The 21642-nt window shown below is 42.6% G+C and overlaps 1 long non-coding RNA gene across 1 annotated transcript; it reads right to left on the reverse strand.

Moving 5' to 3' along the window:
- Positions 1-9509, reverse strand: LOC115252355 (uncharacterized). Its single transcript, XR_003890791.1, has 3 exons — positions 9400-9509; positions 8859-8991; positions 1-174 (listed from the first exon to the last, which is right to left on the reverse strand). It is a non-coding gene; the product is annotated as an uncharacterized lncRNA (long non-coding RNA).
- Positions 9510-21642: the final 12133 nt, after the last annotated feature.

Genomic DNA, 21642 nt, shown 5'->3' on the forward strand with positions numbered 1-21642 from the left:
CTTGGCACTGAGAAGAGCAGGAGATGGAGGGATTGAGAGCGTTCACATTTGAAGGGGAAATAGAGCATGTGGTGACAGTGGGAGCATCCGGGGGGACCTGGTGATGTGTAGCAGAGAGGAACAGCTCTCAGTCTAGTTTTCTCACCCTCACAGGGGAGGAACACAACTCCAGGACTGAAACAAAAAAACAAGCTTCAAAATGATGCTCCTCTCAGCTCAAATCCGAGCAGTTCTGTGGAAGGACACCATTATCACCACTCACACTGATATATAACATAAATTCCATTATCATTAGATAGCAAAGCATCAAATTCTTCATGATGTAACCTTCCATGCTTTAATAATTCATTTAGGATGCATTTAAATTTGTAAATCTTTGAAAGCGTGAGGGCAGAAGCACTGTTTCAGCAATGCACAGAGCTGTGGTTAAGTGCAAGGTGACTCTTTTTGACACCCTCCCCCAGGGCCCAGTGATCTGAAAATATTTCAGAAGCCCAGAGATAAGACGGACAGCTGTATTGATGAAATAGCTGGTTTTATAAAGCCCTGCCTCCGAGAGGAGAGATGAATTTGCCTGAGAGAACAAGCCCACCACTCAGCCAGTCAAAATAAATAAACACAGAACCTTTGGAGTGACCTTTCTCAACCCAGGTGAGAGCTATTCATACTTTTTGAAAATATACATAGCCCCCAGCTTTGAATGGACAAATTTCCTCATTTATTTCCACCCAGTTTCCTCACAAAGAGATGCTCCCTGCACAATGACAAAGACATTACAAAGTAATCCTCAAGTCCTTTATGGTGCACGGGAGGATGATTTAATCATGAGATTCTTTGTTTGGGGAGGTTATTTCCAGGCCCTGTGATGCCTTTAAATCTCGACACCTCATCATTTTATCATGAGTGGTTCTTAAAATGTAATGAGTGGATTCAGGAATTTGGAGTGGGTACAGTGAGGTGGTGGTTCCTATTAAATATTGAAGGAGGATCTTTTATAAATAATTGAATGTGTGTGCATGTGATCTGTCGGCGGCCCAAATTAAACATTTGTGTGACGCCTGACATTGTTGGTGGTCACGGTTCGCTCTCTCTGGGACTTCCAGATCATCAAACACTGGCACTTTGGGTTACTGCCCAGACGGATCCAAGCGTCACATTTGACAACGGCAAAACAAACATCGACGTCCAACCGAGGCTGACAAACGCAGTTTTTCAAACTTTATATGAAAGACACTGAGTGACAGCATGAAAACCGTCCTGTTGGTGAGCCAGGAAACGTTTATCATGAGTTGTGGGGACTGAGCTTGTGGGGAAAATGGTGCTACCGTGTGTTTTCTTGTACTTGCTACATACGGAGTGCCAAAATGCTTATTCTACTAGCAAAGTGAGGACATTTTTCAAAGTAAAGGGCATTTTGGCTATTTAAAGGTTTAGACCTGGCTTTATGGTTCAGGCTGGGTTTAAGCTAAAGTTAGGGTGAAGGTTAGCGTTTAAGGTCGGGTCAATAAGAGGTCAAGAAGAGGTCGATAAGAGTCCCCACAAAGATAGAATCCTTTCCTTCAGCATGCAATTCTGCCAAGGGGCTTCTTCAGCTGAAAACAGGAGCTGAAAGGTCCTCAAGAACCCACAAGGAAGTCCAGTTGACCTTTTTCAAGGTAAAGACCTGGTTGACACACGTGTATTTTATTATTTTGTCTTAAAGAGGTGATTCAAAATACTGTCGGAACGTAACAATTTCTTTAAATGTCTTCAAACATAACTTGATCCTTTTAGTTAACAGCTCAGGTTAATGCCGACAGACTGAAATATGGATTTGCCAGGAAGGATGTATTGATATTTGTGCTACTATTTCACATCAAATAAAAGCCAGCAGCATAATTCATCTGAACCAAATAAATATTTTATTCTAGAAAAAAATCATGTAGGCACAAATACTGATATGAATGTGCTGAATGTGCATTAGAAATATAGTCATTTCTGTCAGTATTGTAGTATAGCAGTATTATACTCAGTGTACTGTAAATAAATAAAATCCACTTTAGGCAATGAAAATTACATCTGTGCTCTAGAGAAATGAAAAATCTGGTTGTTTTTTCCAGGGATGCCCTGAGTGTCAGACTAGGTCACACTTGAAACAAATGATATTCAGATTTCCTTGTGCCTAAAATGCTGAGAAACATAGGGTGTGAAATCAGTCCCGTCACGTCTGAGATAAGAGTCAACTATGATTCCTCACACGCTGAAAATGAAACCACCAAAAAGCAGCAAAATGTATGTAATGTATGTGAGGCCACATGGAATATAAACGGCTTTTACAAATTTAATGAACGCTAGAAATTCTGACCTGTTTTTTTTTCTCCCCTAATTTTGAGTTATTTCCTGTGCACAGACTTGGGATTGTGTGGAGTCGGACCTGGGGGAGCGTTGGGATAAGACGGTGAGACCTATACATGCTGCTCAATCTTTGTAGCTGACGCAGTGACACCAGGGGATGACGGTCCACAGGAGGAGAATTAACACAAAATTAGCACACATTAGCATAATCATTTCCCTTCTTTAGTTCCTCATGACTGTCTGTAGGAATCTGATGTTCCTTTTTTTCAGCTGAACTTGTGTCTTTCAGGTCCCCACAGTCTCCGGATCCACAGAATCACTGTATGTATGCATGTGTGTGTGTGTGTGTGTGTGTGTGTGTGTGTGCGTGCGTGCGTGCGTGCGTACGTACAGATAGATAGATAGATAGATAGATAGATAGATAGATAGATAGATAGATAGATAGATAGATAGATAGATAGATAGATAGATAGATAGATAGATAGATGGATATTTAATGTTTTAGAAAAACAGCAACATTGGTGACCAATTGTGCCGTTCTGCTCCGAGCTGAGTCACAGCTACTCACTGACAGTCTCATCAAACCTTTAGATGATAGCTGAATAACTGGAAACCACTCAGAACAGGTGAGGCGGCCTGTGTGTTCGTTCACAGCTGTTGTGTATTGTTATCTCTTCCTGTGCTACAGCATTAGCATGTGTTGGATCGCAATACCTCCTGTATGTAGCTGCCGATCCGCGTGTTCGTTGAATGAAGACTTCGAGAAGTAAAGTATCAATTTCAAAATGTATTTAACAATAGAATCAATTCCAGATACAAATATTACAGAGCTCCGGGCCAGTTCATAACCCTAGCAACAACAAAGTTAATTGTCAGGGCACGAAGTCTGACCAGCTAACTATCCCTTGGCCCAGTCCTTTATAGTCACACACATGCAAATTCACAATGTCCATGCAATCCCCCGCTGAGATGTCCCCGTCCTCTTCCTCCAGTCCCTTTGGTGTTGGTAGAGTTCTTCTCTTCCATTGTTTTCCCAGGCCAGATCCCATTCTTCATGCAAATGTGATCATCATCAACCCCCCTGATGTCCTGTTTACAATGAGTGTTTGACACCCCCTGCCTGACTGGCTCCTGAGATAACAGTAGATCAAACAACAATCCTGCAAATGTCTCTGTTCTTAATTACATTTAGTCTACCTTGCCTAACTTCTAAGGGAAGACAGGAACATATGGTGAAACACATAACAACAAGATAAAGACAATTCTCAACAATCCCCCTTTTGGCCTAGCCTAAGCTAGGCCAATACAACAATTCATTGACAACTCCTCTTGATGTAATGAAGAATAATAGACGTTTAATCATGGTGCCATCGTCTTTAGATGTTCCTCGATCCGTCCAAGCGTTCTCTGTGAATTATCTGCTGGGGTACATTGATTCCAGTAATACCAGTGTTAGGGTTAATGTGTTAGGGTGTTAGTATGTTAGGGTTAGGGTTAACAAGTAATGTTCACTCTGCAACTTCAAAGTGGCCCGTCCACCTGTGCTCTGACCACTTTTACTTGATGACTCTCAGAAGAACCCACTCAGCTGTGTGTGGAATTCCTGGATCCTTACTGACTGGTTACAGAGGTTGCCTGTTGGGAGAGAACTTAGAGATTCGTTTTTAGTTGAACAAAATAAAATCTACATTTCATAAAAATGCTGGGCTGGCCTATGGATTGTAAATCTCTATTCTTAAAATGAGTTCCATTGTCAAATCTAATTTGTTTGGGGAAACCATGTGTCGGATTAATCAAAAATTTAATAACGCTTTTTGCCTCTTCTACTTTTACGGGAACCGCCTCTGGCCAGCCAGTGTATGCATCCACTGCGACCAAGAGGTATCGGAACCTATTGACCCTATCTAACATATCAGTGAAATCTATAATTTTCTTGCCCATTGGGGCAACTGGAAACTTTATTCTCTGCATCATTCGTGGTTTCCCGCAGTGTGTCAGGCCGTGGGCCTCTTCCAGAACGGCATCTAACAGACCGGGCGGGAGAACAGGTCTGCCGTCTGGGCCCGCCAAATTCCTTCAACTTTCACAGCCCCCCTTTTCCTTCCAAACTGTTTTTTCATGTGGAGAAGCTTCTTCTTGATCACAACCTATTCTTTCCCTGTCGTATCTTGGAAGAATTTCCTGAACCGTTTTCTCTGCCATCAACAAACTGAAACTTTGTTTATAACCTGCTGCCTTCCTTGCTGCCTGATCTGCCGCCTCATTACCTTTTCCCTCTAAAGAATTCTCCTTGCTGTGACCTTTGCACTTTACAACTGCGACCTCCGCTGGCTCCATGAGTGCCTGTGTCAGTTGCCTCATCTCTACTTCATGTTTTATAGGTGAGCCTGATGCTGTGTTAAACCCTGCCATATTTATCCCTTCATGTGTGTGTGTGTTATGTGTGGTGCAGTTAAAATCTTGTCCATCCTGGTCTGTCTATCGGCTCCGGTGATAAATTCCATGAGATGGTGGAACACTGCCTGGTACCTCCGGGTGGTTGCGATATGGACAGTCCCTTTGCCAATGACCATACCCTTTGCAGGCATGACACTGATCTCGGCCTAAGTACCCGCCTATCAAGCCATATCCCTGCCTACCACGTCTCCCACGCATGCCTCCTCTAGGGACAAAATCTTGCTGCGGACTTAACGGATCTGGCTGCATCTGCCGAAAAAACCGCCGACCCATCTGTTTCTCTTCCCTTCATTTATCATTAAGCTTTTTCCGTGCCTCATCTAACTGCATTCTTAGGAGCTGTTCCTGCGCTGTCACCACCCCCTCTTTCTTTCCCTGTTGTTTAGCTTTATATATGTTAATGTGGTGAGAGAAATGTCTCTCCCAGACTTCCGCTGTGCTACCTGGGAGGTCAGGATTTCCTTCCATAGCTTCTTTTACTGATTGTGGAAGTCCTAAAGTTATGGCCTGACGGAATAAAGTGGTATGCAAATTATCTGAGCCGGGATGGCACCCTGTGGCACACATCCATTCCTCTTTACACCTCGTAAGGAACCCATGTGCCAACTCACTTTCCTCCCACAATTCTAACTCACAATTTCCCGTACTTGAACCCTGAGCCTTTCATATAATTCTGTCTGAGGATGAACCTGCTCTGGAAGCTCCAATTCTCCAATAAATGTAGCCGGAATTTTGTATGTATCTATCTTATTCTCACTCTCCTCTTTATCACTGCCATAAATCAATCTTGCCTTCTCCTCCCTGCGCTCAGCCCTGGCAAATCCTCCTGAGGGATCAACTCTTTTTACTTGTTTTATTTGATTGCTAGAAGTTTTAAAAATATCTAATGTAGATTTCTGACTATCCTGTTTTTTAAATTTAGTTTGTTGCGAGGTTTTAGGGCGAACCACCTGAGCTTCCTCTCTAAATTCATTTTTTCCTAACTTATCTCCATCTCTTCCTGTCCCTGTTTAATCCTGCTGACCTGTCTCCAAAGTTCACACACTGTCTCACGTAACTCCTGCAGTTCTTCATCTCTGTCCACATCTAACTGACCACTATTAATAGTCAAAACTGGTAATTGATACGGGGGTGGGGAAATAGTAGTAGGTAATGATGGGTAAAGAGTGGTGTTAAGTGTCAGTGTCTGATTTAAATCTTCTAATGGAGGCTTCTCTACATTGGGCACTCGTGTGACCCCCCCCAGATCTGCAATAGTGCACCGCTGCACATGCCACAGCCACAACATGTATCCTTCGACGCCTATCTTCTAACTGCTTACCCTGTTTTTGCCATGATTTTCCTGCTATAAACCCTAATTTTGGATTATCCAAATGATCTTGTAATCTAGTGTGAATTTCTGACTCCCACTTACACAATGCTTCAGTTAAATTAACCTTCACCTCTGGAGGGGGAAGAATCTTCTGCTTTTGAGCTTCCTTCCACAACTTTTTTATTGCATTCAATTCTCTTTCCCTCTCCTCTTCTTTCATGCCGCTCACCACCTGATCAAGAGTCCACTTCCACTGTTCTTCCACAGACCGAGGATAGGGAGAACATTCTCCCTGATCCCTACACGCTTTTCCACAATCCAGTTCCATCTTTAACTATGCTCCCAAGTGAGATTGAATGTGAATGACTCCAACGGTCAACTCAGTGCCTCAGTGAAACAAGCTTCTAGATCAAACGTCTTTGATCCGGTTCCACTCTGGGGGTTAATTCCCAAGGACAAAGAGCCTTTTAATTCACGTTCACTCTGGCACTTTTCCACCCCACACAAAAACACAAATCTCGGGCGTCGGGAGTGTCCGTCCCGTCAACTGCGCTCCGAGTCCCAACCCAAATCTTTATGATATACAGTGCACTGCATACAGCAATACAGCACTGTACTAGTTCCGGTTTACTCTAACCGTTACAGCACTGTACTAGTTACGGTTTACTCTAACCGTCTATTCCCTGTTTTTCAACAGTACTTCCCTGTGTATTTCAACAGTACTTCCCTGTATATTTCAACAGTACTTCCCTGTATATTTCAACAGTACTTCCTGCAGTCGATATTTTTATATTTGTATCTGGAATTTATAACTAGGACACTTCAATTGACAGTGACGACAAATTTTTGGAAATAGCCAATCTGCAGAGCTTGATTAAACAGGTGTCTGCTTACCTTTTTATTAGGGATCCCTTGTCGTCAGTTGTCCTCCGAAGTGACCGTTGTTGAATTCCTTGCCTCAGATGACTTCTCTCTTCATCACGTCGGGGTCACCAAATTGTTGGATCGCAATACCTCCTGTATGTAGCTGCCGATCCGCGTGTTCGTTGAATGAAGACTTCGAGAAGTAAAGTATCAATTTCAAAATGTATTTAACAATAGAATCAATTCCAGATACAAATATTACAGAGCTCCGGGCCAGTTCATAACCCTAGCAACAACAAAGTTAATTGTCAGGGCACGAAGTCTGACCAGCTAACTATCCCTTGGCCCAGTCCTTTATAGTCACACACATGCAAATTCACAATGTCCATGCAATCCCCCGCTGAGATGTCCCCGTCCTCTTCCTCCAGTCCCTTTGGTGTTGGTAGAGTTCTTCTCTTCCATTGTTTTCCCAGGCCAGATCCCATTCTTCATGCAAATGTGATCATCATCAACCCCCCTGATGTCCTGTTTACAATGAGTGTTTGACACCCCCTGCCTGACTGGCTCCTGAGATAACAGTAGATCAAACAACAATCCTGCAAATGTCTCTGTTCTTAATTACATTTAGTCTACCTTGCCTAACTTCTAAGGGAAGACAGGAACATATGGTGAAACACATAACAACAAGATAAAGACAATTCTCAACACATGATAGCCTGGCGGGTCCAGTCGGTCTGGAATTACAAGTGGTGTCAGTGTTTGTCTCCTGAAGCTGTGAGAAGACGCGCCACTGTGTAATCTAAATTGCCCCTAGTTGCGAGTGGGCATGGGTGTTTATCTTTATATGTCAACCCTGTGATGAACTGGAGGTCTGTTGGGACGTACGCAGCCCCTCGCTGATAGATGATTGCATGTTGTGACCCTGGGGAAAGCTTGTAGCTCTGGGGATGATTCCATTTATTTTCTGACAAGGAAAGATTGCCACATGCGACGAAGCTCATCATGAAAGGTCCTCTGTGTTGCTAAAGATAAACACCTTGACAATGAGCATCTTGTTTGACTTTGTCCACATTTGGTGACAGCACAGTTCAGGCTCCGTCAGCAAAAGGTGAGGATTCATTTCACTTCAGAGTTGGGCTGTAGTGATCATCCAGTCAGAATACTTATAAATATTAGACAAATTAATATTGATGAATCAATAATTTATTTTGTGTGGTGTAAAATAATGGTGTGTAATTTGTACCTTTATTTCTACTTGTTTTTATTCAGTTATGGCTGAGCTGCTATCATGGTTTAATTACAATAACAGCACATTGGATTTCCTAGCAGCTTTCTCACAAGTGCAATCCTGCTACCAGAGGGTACTAAAGTGAGTACCAACAGTTCCAGGGGGTTAAATTATATGTGGTCCCTTGACAGAGCAGGTGGAGGAAAAGTCCACTGCATCAGGTAAGATTGGAGATTACAGAAATGGCCAGAAAATACAGCTGGAGGCCTGTCTCCAAGGCTACAGATGCATTTCTTTCGATACCACCAAAGTGCCAGGACTCAAAGCACAGTCCTCATTCTGGCAATAATGTGTTTTCATATCACCAGAATATGTCATATCTCTCTGCTTCTACCGTAAACCCCCCCCCCCAACCCCTGCAGCACACACGGGAGATTGAGTGATTGAAGCTGATTAGGCCACATGATGCTACATATCTGGGACAGATTATCGCTCATATCCAACGTCGTAGCTTTGCCACTAGAAGCAAAATCTCAAAGTGGCATGCATGGAGCACAGGCCCATGTGGGAGTGGATGTATGGTTCCAGGTCGTCCCTGCACCTCCCACACACACACACTTACTGTACACATTTTGTTTCCGACGAACTCACAAATACACTCACCTCCTCCCATTCCTCCCCTCCTCGCTTCCATCCAACGTCATTCTGCTGCCTGGCAACGCCTCTTCATTGGAGGAAAAAAAAGCGCTTCATTGTTTTCCTGCCATTCACAGCAGCTGTCTCAAGGTCCCTGCCTCTAAAGGGAAAAAACAACATGGTTGGTTTTGAGGAGCGGTTACATTTGTGTAAATCTATATGAGGAGAGAGAGCCATGGCATTTTCATGAGTGGAATGAAGCAAGAGAGCCCTTTGGGCACATTAGGGCTGAAAGGCCTCCGGTGTGCCATATTGTGGCAGCATTCTTTAATCAAATGGATCTTTTGGGGCATTTAGAAACACATATTTCAACCCCTGCATAAAACAAAGGAAGAAAGGATGAGAGAAGGACGGAGACTCGTCGGGAACACAAACATATTTTGAGACTGAACTTTCCAGTCACGTATGATAAACTCACACGTGGCCGCTTAGCACCGACTTGGCCGCAGATCAATAAAGTGTCACTCATCACAAGTTCAACCCTGAAAACGGCGCACCCTCTTCTCACCTTCAAGCTGTATCCCACCACTCGCCTTCTGTCCTCCCACTGGTATTAATGTTCTCATCCTCCATCCTGCTTTTTCCTGCTCCAGCGCTCTCGGTGAGGAGAGTCTCCCGGGTGATCGCCGTCATAATGACTGCTCTATCAAATTAGAGGAAATGCAAACACACAAATAACAGCCTGTAACGCAGACGCCTCTATTACGCACAAACACACACGAACCAGATTGGAAAAGAAGATGCATGCTGGAGAGGGAGAGGGGATGTTTTTGGATGTTGGAACTGATTTACACCAAATGAGAAACAGAAATAAAAAGGCACCCTTGTTTTCCTCTCCGATGCCTGCCTGTGATTCTCAAGGCTTGTAAACTGGAGACGTGTCGAGAATGCACCTTATCTCCTCACAGCACCGTGTTAGTCGCTTTTGTTATATTTTATCTGTTCTGTGGAGGAATCTGGTGTCTTTGATAATAGAACTCAGGGTCCAAGTCTCCTTTTAAGGGACCGCGTTCCCTCCTTTAGAGGCCGGAGAAGAGGAATAGACTACAACAGCTGCAGCTAAGCATCCTGGATGACAGAAGTAATGAAACGGAGAGTTGGAGATGATGAGAAAGAGAAACAATATTAAATTAACGTTACAGGCTGCCCAATACAATGATCAAACCTGACTAATGGATCTCAAGAGTGATGCAGGTAGACATGGAAAAAGGTAGTCTGCCATCAATCATCACTAATTAGGACTGAGTGGTTTAGGAAATAAATGACTGAATGGATGGCTGGATGAATCTTCCCTTTGTGTGGCTGTTGTGACTTGATTGACATACAAGTCCTCCAGCCTGAGGTCTCCTCCGCTGCCCACTCAGAGGTCAACGCGTGCTTGTGACTGCAGATCTCCAGCGGGACAAGTGAGCTAAAGTCTTTTAAAGGAGGAATTTAGGAATGAACAGCAACGCCGAACAGATTTTCTCACTCCCACATCACATCGATGCCAGATATCAGCATGGACTCTGCTCAGTATTTCTGTCTGTCGTACTTCCGACGGTGCCATTGTGCAGGCTTCAGGGTCATCAGCCGGGGGCCACCCTTCACCAGTGTTTCGCTCCATCATCTCCAGAACATCTCGAAGAGGAGGAACCACGGTAGGGCTGTCACCCTACTGCCTGTGACTCTGAATGGTTTCAGGGGCCGCTGTGCAGAGCCCACCTCCACCGGGAAGGTCAATGCCCTCCACCCAGCTTGCAAGGTCCACATACTTGTCCTTTTTTGGGTCATATGCAGTCTCCATCTATTCTACGGGACAGTCCATTCCACCATGATGATTGTGCTGCTATTCCAAAGGAAAGACGTGGAGAGAAAGTAAATGCTACATAACTGATTCTCTGAACTAAAGCACCTCCTTGAAACTTGACTAACGTAGGTGTTGAACACAAAGAGCAAATTTAAGGGGAATATTAACCACCTGCAATATTCATGCAAATTTGCTTCATTAGAAAGAATTCACCAAGTTCAATGTTGAACTGCTACAGAGAGCATCTGTCAGCTCTGTAATGGCTCACTTAAATCTGTTCTTTTTGAATAATTGGAAGCCGATTGTCTTTGCTCTACAGATGGAAAGGTATTGAAAAATGCGCGATAAAACTCCTTTTTTATCAAGCTAATCATGATCACACACAAATGCTGCAGTGACTGTTAGAAACTATGACACAGCAATGAAGCAGGCCCTGTTGGATCCACAACATATCAGCAGGGGTACAGGGATAATTTCAATCTTAATGGATTGTGGGTTTTGATGATTAAGTGTTTAGAGGAGTGATTGATGGCTCGCTCTGCTGCCCTGCCTTTGATATTAGAAACGAGATGCTTAATAGAACACACATTTGTATTCCAAGCTTGTTTTCTGTCCAGGGAAATTAAACTAAGGGGATGGTTAAGACTTCCACTCTTATAACGATAAGGCGATTCATTTTGGACGCTTCTGATATTAGAAGGGCCAAAGGAGGCACTTCTTAAAGCGGGTAAAGATTCATTTTGAAGCGGCAGAGATGCAAACATTTTATTTGCTTAGAAAGACAGGAACAGTGAACTGGAATTTCAGTCATTTATTCTGGTTTGATTAAGTTACAATAACAGCCTGATGGCCTCTTAAATGAACCAATAAAACTGTAATATCATCGGAGAGACTTTTTGAGTCGAGAAAATGTATCTATTAAAGGAGTAATTTTCATTTTTATTGTGTGATATACTTATTTCACCATGAAGAAAAATATGAGAGCACTAAGAATAGAAACCACATGTTAATGGACATGAGAAAAGGAGAAGACTGTCACAAAAGTAGCATCCAAAAACTCAAGAATCATGACATTAAACAAAAGAGAAAGAATACACACAAAAACATTTTTTGTTTAAAATCCCCTGAAGTCCCAAAGGCAGCACAAATATTATTAAGTCAGATTTAAGACTTAACAAAAACTCTATGTACTCTATCTAAATGTAGCCACCCAGCCCCCCCCCCCCCCCCCCCCCCCCCCGATGAAAAATTACAGATTTTGAAAGATTGATGAGAGCATTTAGAGGCAAAAGCAACTTTTGGGGCTGTCATCAAGTAATTTTCTGAATAATGAAATGTGCTGCAGGCTTTAAGCATGCATGCTGTCTCTATCTGAATCAGATAAACGGAGAGAGAAATCAGCCCGATCAGAGCTGACCACACACACAAACCCTGGGCCTAAAGGTTTATTACAGAATCTTATCGAGGAGGAAGCGTCCCCAAAATCTCAACATCTACCTGAGATCCAGGAAAGAAGCAAATCTGCTGCGTTTTCATTAAAGTGAACGCCATCTGAACCATTGCAGCAGGTCTAATGTCAAGCTGGTGTTTGAGGAGCAGTTGGTGGAGCGTCTGATCGCAGAAGCCTTGCACCAAAGGTCACTTGATTTACTCCTCAGGTGAAGCTCGCGCCTCTAACGGTTGAAGCAGGAGAGAAAAAACTCAGAGATCCCAGAATTGTCTGAGAACTTGCAGTCCTTAAATTTTCCAGGGTAATGTTTCCGATGTTGATGTTTTTTGTAGAAGTAAATATTGAACCTGTTATGCTCCAGCCATACCTCCACGTGGATAAACCCGGTTTTGTGACAGAAGCTGCTTTTAATATTATTATTATTACTACTACTACTACTACTACTACTACTACTACTTATAATAATAATAATAATAATAATAATAACACTAATAATAATAATAATAATAACAATAATAATAACACATTATTGCATTATTATTATTTAATTATTACATTATTACAACGTTATTACATATGGATTATATATTTTTTGTCTTTATTAAGGATTTATTCACTGAGGGCTTTCAAAAGCATTTATTTCATTGTAGGAAATGACTGATTAACTCCTGGACCACACGTGAACATCATAAACCTTCTCCGTGACCTCTGTAAATTCCTCTGGGGTCCCGTATGTGTGTGGACATCATGTATTTGCCAGGAACTTGATTAAATACCATAGCCATAATGTCAGAGCCAGGGTTGTCAATCATGAGACTCGGGTATGTAAAGCATGATCAAACTCTGAAAGTCCTGGTTATGTCTGAGACCCTTAAAGGATTTACATCTCTGTGCATGTGCACTGCTTACATTTACCCGACTGTGGACTCAAACTTGATTATTGATTCATGCAGATAAGTGAAATCATTTAGGCCTGTATTTAAAATACTGTGGACCGTAGAAATAAGCTTTATTTAGATTTAAAATCAGACTGTCAGACTGCTCGCCAACCTCTGCTTCATTCTCTCCGGCTGACGTTAGCGTCAGCGCTAATGTTCTGCCCTCAGTGGCACTTTGATATTTCTCACCAGGAGCTGCTTGTATTTATGCACTGTAATTTCTGTTGGATGTTGCATGAAATAAACACACGCCATTAAAAGAAAATGTCATCTTTGACGTCAATAACAGAGACATCTCTCCCTAAGAACTGCTGAACATTAGTCCACCCACACAGCTTCTTTCATTGTAACCCTGACATGCAGCAAGTGGTCTGTGGTATTTTCTTCCTGACTCTGAAAGACAGGGGGGGCAGACTGAAGTGCACAATTACAGCACTTTTGTTAGAAATATACAATGTTTAGAAAAAAAAGGGTGTGTGTGAATGCATTAAAATATACTGTATGTTGGTGTGTGTCTTTGCATGTGTGCATTCAAGCTCTTTAGAAACTATTTGAGAAATGAGCCAGATGAGCCTATTCATGGTCGATTTGGTCGAGAATGTCCGTTTGCTGGCCGAGGAAACAACTCCATACAGCTAATGCTCTGGAGTTCACACCCAGAAAAACACCAGAAGCCAGCTTGTAGTCACACTGAAATATTCTGCAGTTCAAATTCCTGTTAAAAAGTAAACAGCAGACATGAGGCCTCGGGGTTATTGATCATAAAACATGGCAGAGACCTCATCTACATACTGCAGCATGTCTGTGTTTCAATATTTAACAGTACAATATTGTAAAATAATTCATCATTCTGGTATCAGTATCACCAGCTGTGGAAACCAGTAAGTGTGTGAGAGTGCCTGTGTGTGTGAGTGTGTGAGTGCATGTGTGTATTAGTGTGTGAACATGTTAGTTTTCCAAATAGCTAAGTCACAAGTTCGCATTTTTCCATTCTCTCGAGGGAATGAGGCGTAAATCACACGGCTGCAGTAACGTGATGTAACCTGATGCAGTTTGTGGACTGGAGTAGTGCGCTCCCATGTGGGAGATAAACCAGGACAAGTGTTCTCTGCCAGTGTGGTGGTTTGGTTAAATATTGATGCCCACAGAGCTGCCTCAGATCATCGTCTTAATGTTGCACAGGATACAATCTTGCTGCTGCAGCTTTGTAAACAGAAAAATACAGCATTTAACCAGTGATGAGGCCCAAGAAAACCTTGTATTGTAACACGTTTCATACACTTGGCCATGTTTGGCCCTATTTACCATTGATGGTGATTTAGCATGAATGTATTTCATGTAATGTATTTCTTTTAACTTTATCATGACTATTGTTGTGATACTCTGGCAACTACAACTACAACTATTCTGGCTCTACAAAAGCACCGTCTTTGAAATGAAGATGGTGTTTTCATAGCTTTAAAACTTTAAAACAGAGGTTGTGTCTTTTATCGGATCAGTTGTTGGGTGTTGGGGCCAAAACTCGAGGGAACACACTTTAAAAAAGGTGTTCGGTACTGCGGTGATGCACTCTTGAACAAGAGTCAGTGTCATCAGACAAAGAAAACCCAGATGCAGAGATCAAAAGCTGCCCAGTAAAATGGCTGCACTGAGTCTAGAGATATTTAAAGAACCAACCATGGATGCTTGTGCAACACTTTCCATTTATGAAGTCATTTTTGGCACAGCTCTCCGGCTCTATAAGTCCAGATGAGACAAGTGAAAAGAATTGCCCAACTATGTGATTAAAGACTTTCTCAATCCAGTTTGAGACGTAAGAGAAACTGCTGGGTGATTACCTGTGGGCTAAACTGGACTTTTTCTTATCCCAGTCTGGAGAAAAAAAGCCGGTTCACTTTAAATGATGATCGTTAGCTGAGATAACAGGACGTTGCTGTAACTATCGTGGAGCTGGGGTAACGCATCACATTTTAAAAGACCGACTCGGACAACCATAAGTCAAAGGCCTCATTTTCCCCCGTCAGAACTGTAATTTTCACACCGTTTCTATATTTAACTCCGTACCTTCAACACCCCTCTGAACTCAATTGTCTGTGACAGTGAGTAATTTCAAGTCCCTAACGCAACATCTGACGCTCACATTATTTCTGGTTGGAGATAATGGCCGTGCATATTGTAGGTTCTGGAGTGTGTTAATGGAAATGGAGCTCTATTCTCCACCTCTGTTCAGGTGCTGATGAATGCATCATTCAGTTGTCCTCCTGGTTTAGAGTTAAAGGTCACAGCTAAGATCAGCAGAGCGTTCGACAGGTCAGTCTTAAGCACCAGAAATAAATAAATAAACCACAAATAACCAGAACAGATGTTCAGCCAGATCCAGAGGTGCATCAACACTGAATTCTCAAGTAGGAATTAGTTTCAATCTAGGGTGGAGCACATAAAATTATGTTCCTCGGACCCTCCTTTTGATACTTGCAGTGATGCAGGTACTGGCCCCACAGGTGCATCCTTCAGCTGATCCAACTATAGAGTGTTCTGAGGGATTTTCTGGGTCAGCCTGTTTTTCATGTAACAGCACCTTTGTTAGATGTGTTTAGACATTTAGGTTGGAGTCTCTCACCTAAACTGCTGTTTAACGGGTGTGTCACATGACCAAAGACATTAAAAAGGAGAGTGCACCGTGTAGCCACAAACATAGGTGATCCATCAGAGTGGAGCCGAAAGGGAAATGCAGCTAAGTTTGACACTAGTTTTCATCTCCCGACAGAGCGAGATGCATCATTTCTGACTGGATGGAGCCACAGGACTGAAACACAAGTCAACTCTTCAAATATTTAAAAGCAACACACGATGAAAGATTCAGGGTATCTGAATAGAAATGGGGAGAACAGTGACCATCTGAGCTGGGTGTTGCCTATCAAAAGATACTTCAAGGTCGTTGTTATTACTGTTTCTCTGGTGAGGGAGTGTCAATAAAGCTTTCGGTGTGGCCTGTACATTCTAAAACATATATAAGTGATTGATTCTTTTAAATGAAGCAGCAGTGGTTCATGTCATCTTTTATGAACCGGGCAGCGTTAAGAACACCAGGAGCTGCACTCTGAACTCCCACATTCTGAAGTATAAATGACAGACTTGCTCCTGAGGACAGGCCCCTCCAATTGTCTGAGAGCAGTTGCCAATTATTTCATACTGCTGGGAGCAGCAGACAGTGTCCGTCAGATCGGCTCAGGACAGTGAAGACGTCCACTGGGGAGGTCTGGGGATTTAGCAGAGCGCAAACTCCATGAAGACGGGATAAATTACTGTTCTTTGGGTTTAAGGTGGTGGATGTGCTCTCACATCTGTCTCATCACAGTGGAGGGGTTTGTCGGGATGGCTTTCTGATGGTCCTGGGTAAACTGATGAACATGGGTTGTGTCCAGTGGTAATGTTCCAAAGACCTTTTATGGGCTGACCTTTGACCTCGAGAGCCGGGTAGCAGAAATCAAATCTTAAAAAGGCAGGTCAGGGCCTTCGGATACATGGATTCAGCTCTAAATATATAAATTGGTTTGAGTTAATTGTCAGTAAGAGCATTTTTTAAATGTCTAATTAAAACATTTCCTCACAAAACATCAGTATATGCATGAACATTTGACTTCTCATCCAAGAGGGGGATGAAAGTTTTGTTCTGCTCCTCAGACAGAAAAAAATAATTGCACCACCACTACATAATTCTATAACTGCAGAACAGTACATTACAATTATCTAAACTCAATCTCTGTTCTTGTCATAGCAGCAATTAATTGGAGATGCGGTGGTGGAGTTTCAGTGTCTGCAGCAGAGAGCAAACTAACAGGCAGAAGGGGAGCATCTCGTGGTGCTGGCAGGGAGACTGAGCCTCATTCATCTTGTCTCTGCCACTAGACTGTATGATGAATGATGTGGCAGAGACATGCCAGCACTTCCATCTCACCATTAATCACCAGGCTGATATTTACACACCAGGAGACCTGTTAACAAGAGATGAGGGGAGGCTGGATTAGGTAACGCAAGCGATGCTGTTCAAATTCTTTTCTTTTCATTCACATTTGTCTCCATTTGTCTCCCAAGTGACTGATCTAAATGCTTTTTCTAACTGGCATCTGAGTCAACCAAAGGAGCCTGTCCAATCTAATGTGAGCAAAAAACTTTAATCCATTAAATGTTTTTAGCATCCAACAACAACTCCACAGGCTTTTCATCCCCCAGCTAATGAAAAACAAAATCGTCTCAGCATGATTTTATGCTCAACTTACCACCGCCGATGTGATAGATACCCATGAACAGCTTTGTTTTTATCATGGAGGCTGTTCACTATGTACAAATTCCATTTCTAACACGGGAGAAGGCACGAAATGCTACATGTCAACTTTAACCATCCATCCATTATCTGGTGTATCGGCATTCACCAAAAAACTCACCACATGTGGGCTTTATCACCAACAAATCAAAAACCTTCTGTGCTAAATTCCTCAATAATTATTAACAGTTCCTGACAAAATGCATGGTAGTCACGTCACAACATAAACATAGAAATGTTAATCCAGATTTTTATAATAAAAAAATGAAAAATACTATAAATGCACTTGATAACAATCAGTAGGTCGCACACATGGGAACAATCTGGTGTCCGATTAATCACCAAAACTCAGCAATAAGCTTCTAAAGCTAGGTGGGTCTGCTGAGGTCTGCGGAGTTTAATGCAGGTTTAATAAACAATCCCTTTGTGTCCAAGATTCTCAAGAAAGTGGTTGCCAGGCAATTATGTGAGAGCAGGACAGAGCAATAGACATTTTGAAGACTTTGAGTGCAGATTTAGAGGTGATCATAGTACAGAAACAGCACATGTGTTGCTCAAGACCTTCTTACAGCGTCAGCTGTATATTTCTAACAGACTGATGTCTGTTCTTGTCCTGTTCTACCCCAGAGCTGCTTTTGACACAGTTGACCATCACATTTTCTGACTGAGTGGTAAAATTACTTGGGATAAAAGACTCCGTCTTAAACTGGCTTACATCTTACCTATCAGGCCATCTTAACTATGAATCCTGTGTTCCCCACTAAAATTTACCATGGAGTTCCACAAGGTTCTGTATTTGGTCCAATCCTATTTATTTTATACATACTCCTTTTCTGTAGCATAATGAGAAAGCCTTTATTAAACTTCAATTCTTATGCTGATGACACCTAATTCTATCTATTAATGGAGCCAGACCAAACTCCTGAAACTCCAGGCTTGCCTCAAAGACACAAGGGATGGATGAACAGAATTTTCCTGCAGTTGAACTCAGATAAAACAGATTTTATCACACTAGGTCCAAAATGCCTGAGGAACATATTTTCTACTGAAGCATTACCCTGGCTCCCAATACCACTCTCAGGAACCTTGGCGTCTTGTTCAATCAGGATTTTTCTTTACATAGTAAGCATGTCTCAAGGTCTGCCTTTTATTACCTGCACAACATGATAAAAGTTAGGAGCTTCCTGTCCCAAAGTGATGCAGAAAGATTACTTCATGCATTTACTTCTTCCAGGCAGGATTATTGTAATTCACTTTTATCGGGTTACCTGAAGAAGTTGTTATCCTCCTAGTAACATTTAAGGCTGTTCATGATCTTGGTCCCTCTAATTTAAAAGGACTTGTACCTCCTTATCATCCAACCAGAGTGCTGCGCTCCCAAAACTCAGGTTTACTTGTAGTTCATAGGGTTTCCAAAAGTAGTTTAGGGGGCAGAACCTCAGTTCTCTGGAACCAGCTCCCAGTCTGGATCCAGGAGGCAGACGTAGCGTGGTTATTTAAACCCACTTAAACCTTCCTTTTTGATAAGGCTCATAATTAGAGTGAACACAGAAATGATGTCTTGTGCTGCGACAGTATAGGCTCAGACTACTGGTGCTTCTATAATACACTGGCACATCTAGCTCCGTGTCCCCCACCCTTCCCAAAATTATACATTTTTGTCACATTAATGTACATAATACTGCTGGAGCCGGTCTTGTATCGCTCTAGTTTTGCCAATCTTGGATACGATCCATCAAGTCCCGAGGGCTGAGTGGGCCAGATCTCTGAAGGAGAGGTAAGCACCTGGGCCCACATGCTTCCTTTCTAGACACCGTATATATTACTGATGTTAGAGCTGATGTTCTCTGAACATGTGGCATCTACTGCACATCTGTCCACTCCTGTCCCCCCCCCACCACCGCCCCCATCTGCAGCTCTCCTTCAGGTTTCTTCTTTGTGTCTTTAAAGGCATTTTAAGCTTTTCCTGAAGTGGTTTGGAGGTCTAAGGAGCCATGTTTATGTCTTTGGGCTCTAAATATAGGTGGACTCATTTATGTATCCAGATGGATTTTTGTTTTAGAAGCAGAATATATAGAATAATATTTCCATGACATTTATCTGTGCTTTGATTCTTAAATGTTTTGTCTGCTGTGGGGCTGAAAGCTCCACTCTGCTCTCTTGCAATACTTTGGCCATGATATGGAGAGAGGAGCAGCTCTTATGTGGCACCTTGGTTGCACATCCTCTTTATTGACAAAAGCGACAGCGGGATTTGATTTCCCTGATTCATGGGGCGCGTTCTCACTCCTGCCAGCCCTCACATTTCTGACCTGATGGTCTATGGCTTAGTTTACTGGCTGTGCCCTGAAAGTGAATCTCTGTCCACATCTGTCACCGTCACAGCTCAACGATTCAGGTGAAAGATAAAACATCAAAGCATCAAAGACATTTTACTTTGCAGAACGCTGCTCAGATTCCACTATGGAGGTTCACCCAACTTTGGAATTTTTACAACAAACTCCCAACAAATTTGTGGGCATGTTAGACAACTTTACTTTGTCTGTTTGTCTTCATGCATCTGTCTTCCTCTCTACTCATCTCCTACTCCATCACCCCCCCCCCCCCCTGCAAAAATCAATAATTCCTAATAGATTCAGGACATGATTGAGTATGAGTGTCATTTCTTCTTTTCCAGGCAAAAAGAGAAGGGTATTGATTACTTAAAATGCCTTTTCATTATGCTGCACAATGGAGGCCCACAGCAGCACCTGTCAAGAGAAGAGTGCTTTTGAACTACACATGTTGCGTTGTAATGAAAGGACATCATCATTATTTCATTCTATGAGTTGAACAAGGTTTTATTTGTAAAATTATTATTTTGAACCTCAATGTAAAATACAGGTAAACATTAAGATGTAAAATGAAAGTCAAATTATAACTGATATATTTATGTACAATCTGTAAAATCATCATTTTCCACCATATGCTAAATAACATCCCGACATGACTGCTAAAGGCATAAAGCCCCCACTCTACTCCCACTGTCCCTTAACCCTACTGCACAAGCCTGAACACAGCCTGAGACAATTGTTCCATGCCTTTTAAAGGAACCCACGTCACACAAGTAGAACAGGATTTGTCATTTCAAAGGGAGACTTTGTCGACAAAGACTCCTGGGATCTTATTTTCAAAGCAGTCAGCCAGAGACAGTTCCCGCCCGGGCTCCAGGATTGCAGCGTCTCACTCTGAAGCCCCAGAGGCTGGCCCCTTTGATTAACCAACAGTCTTGCACTGCATCTGCTGCTGCTGCCACTGGGATGTTCTGAGAGATTCTCTCTGATTCCGCGAAGAAAATTGTAAAACCGCTAAAAATTAAGACACCACACATATTTGCAATGTGTCAAAGTCCTGGTTGTGCATCAAACGGACCCTCTTTGCAAATAAGCGGTCTAATTGTCCAGACCACATGGCAGATGCAAAGTCAGAGGATGCTAAATGGCTCCTGCCATGGCAGCCCATTAGCAGCTGGCTGCACCGGCTGGTTACAAGGTGATACAGCATTGGCTGCCCCACATCAAAACTCCTTGGTTACATACACCAACAAGACAAATCCTGTGGTTAAAAAAATAAAATAAATAAAAACAAAGCAGCATATTTACGGGCTAGCTTGTGTGTTGATGGACATGAGGAGGTAATATACAGACACTGAAAGGAGTGTGACTGTAGAGTGTGCAGGTGTGAAATAGAGAGGGGTGCTTCTGGCATGAAAACAACTCTATTAGAGAGATGTCCTTGAATGATCGAGCACAGCCTCCATGGGATGTCTTCCTCATGAGTGCTGCCTTACCATGTTCTCCTTCTCATCCACGCAGCATGAGACGGCATATAATGGAATAGTTAACAGCCGGCAAGAGCCTTTATTGTTCTCCCCGTTACCTGTCATCCTCACTTATTCAGGGCCCACCACAGTGTAGCCTCATGTTCAGAGACCAGTTTGTCGTCATCCATCCATTATTTGAATATTCAGTCTCTGCCTCATAAGCCCATTACTGTCAAAGGACCGATTTGTAATGCTGAGTCTCACATGCTCATTTTTCTCTTAGACTTCAAGACAGGTGAAGAAATGAGACTCGTCTTGAGCTGAAGAGTGAATAGGAGAAATGAAGAGTATTGAGGGAGACAAGCAGAAGACAGAAGATGACAGACGGACAAAGACGAGGGAAAACGAAAGGGTAAACGGGACTTGTAGTCTTGAACTGACAAGGGGA

Source organism: Takifugu rubripes, chromosome 14 (genome assembly GCF_901000725.2).
Source record: "Takifugu rubripes chromosome 14, fTakRub1.2, whole genome shotgun sequence".
Lineage (NCBI taxonomy): Eukaryota > Metazoa > Chordata > Actinopteri > Tetraodontiformes > Tetraodontidae > Takifugu > Takifugu rubripes.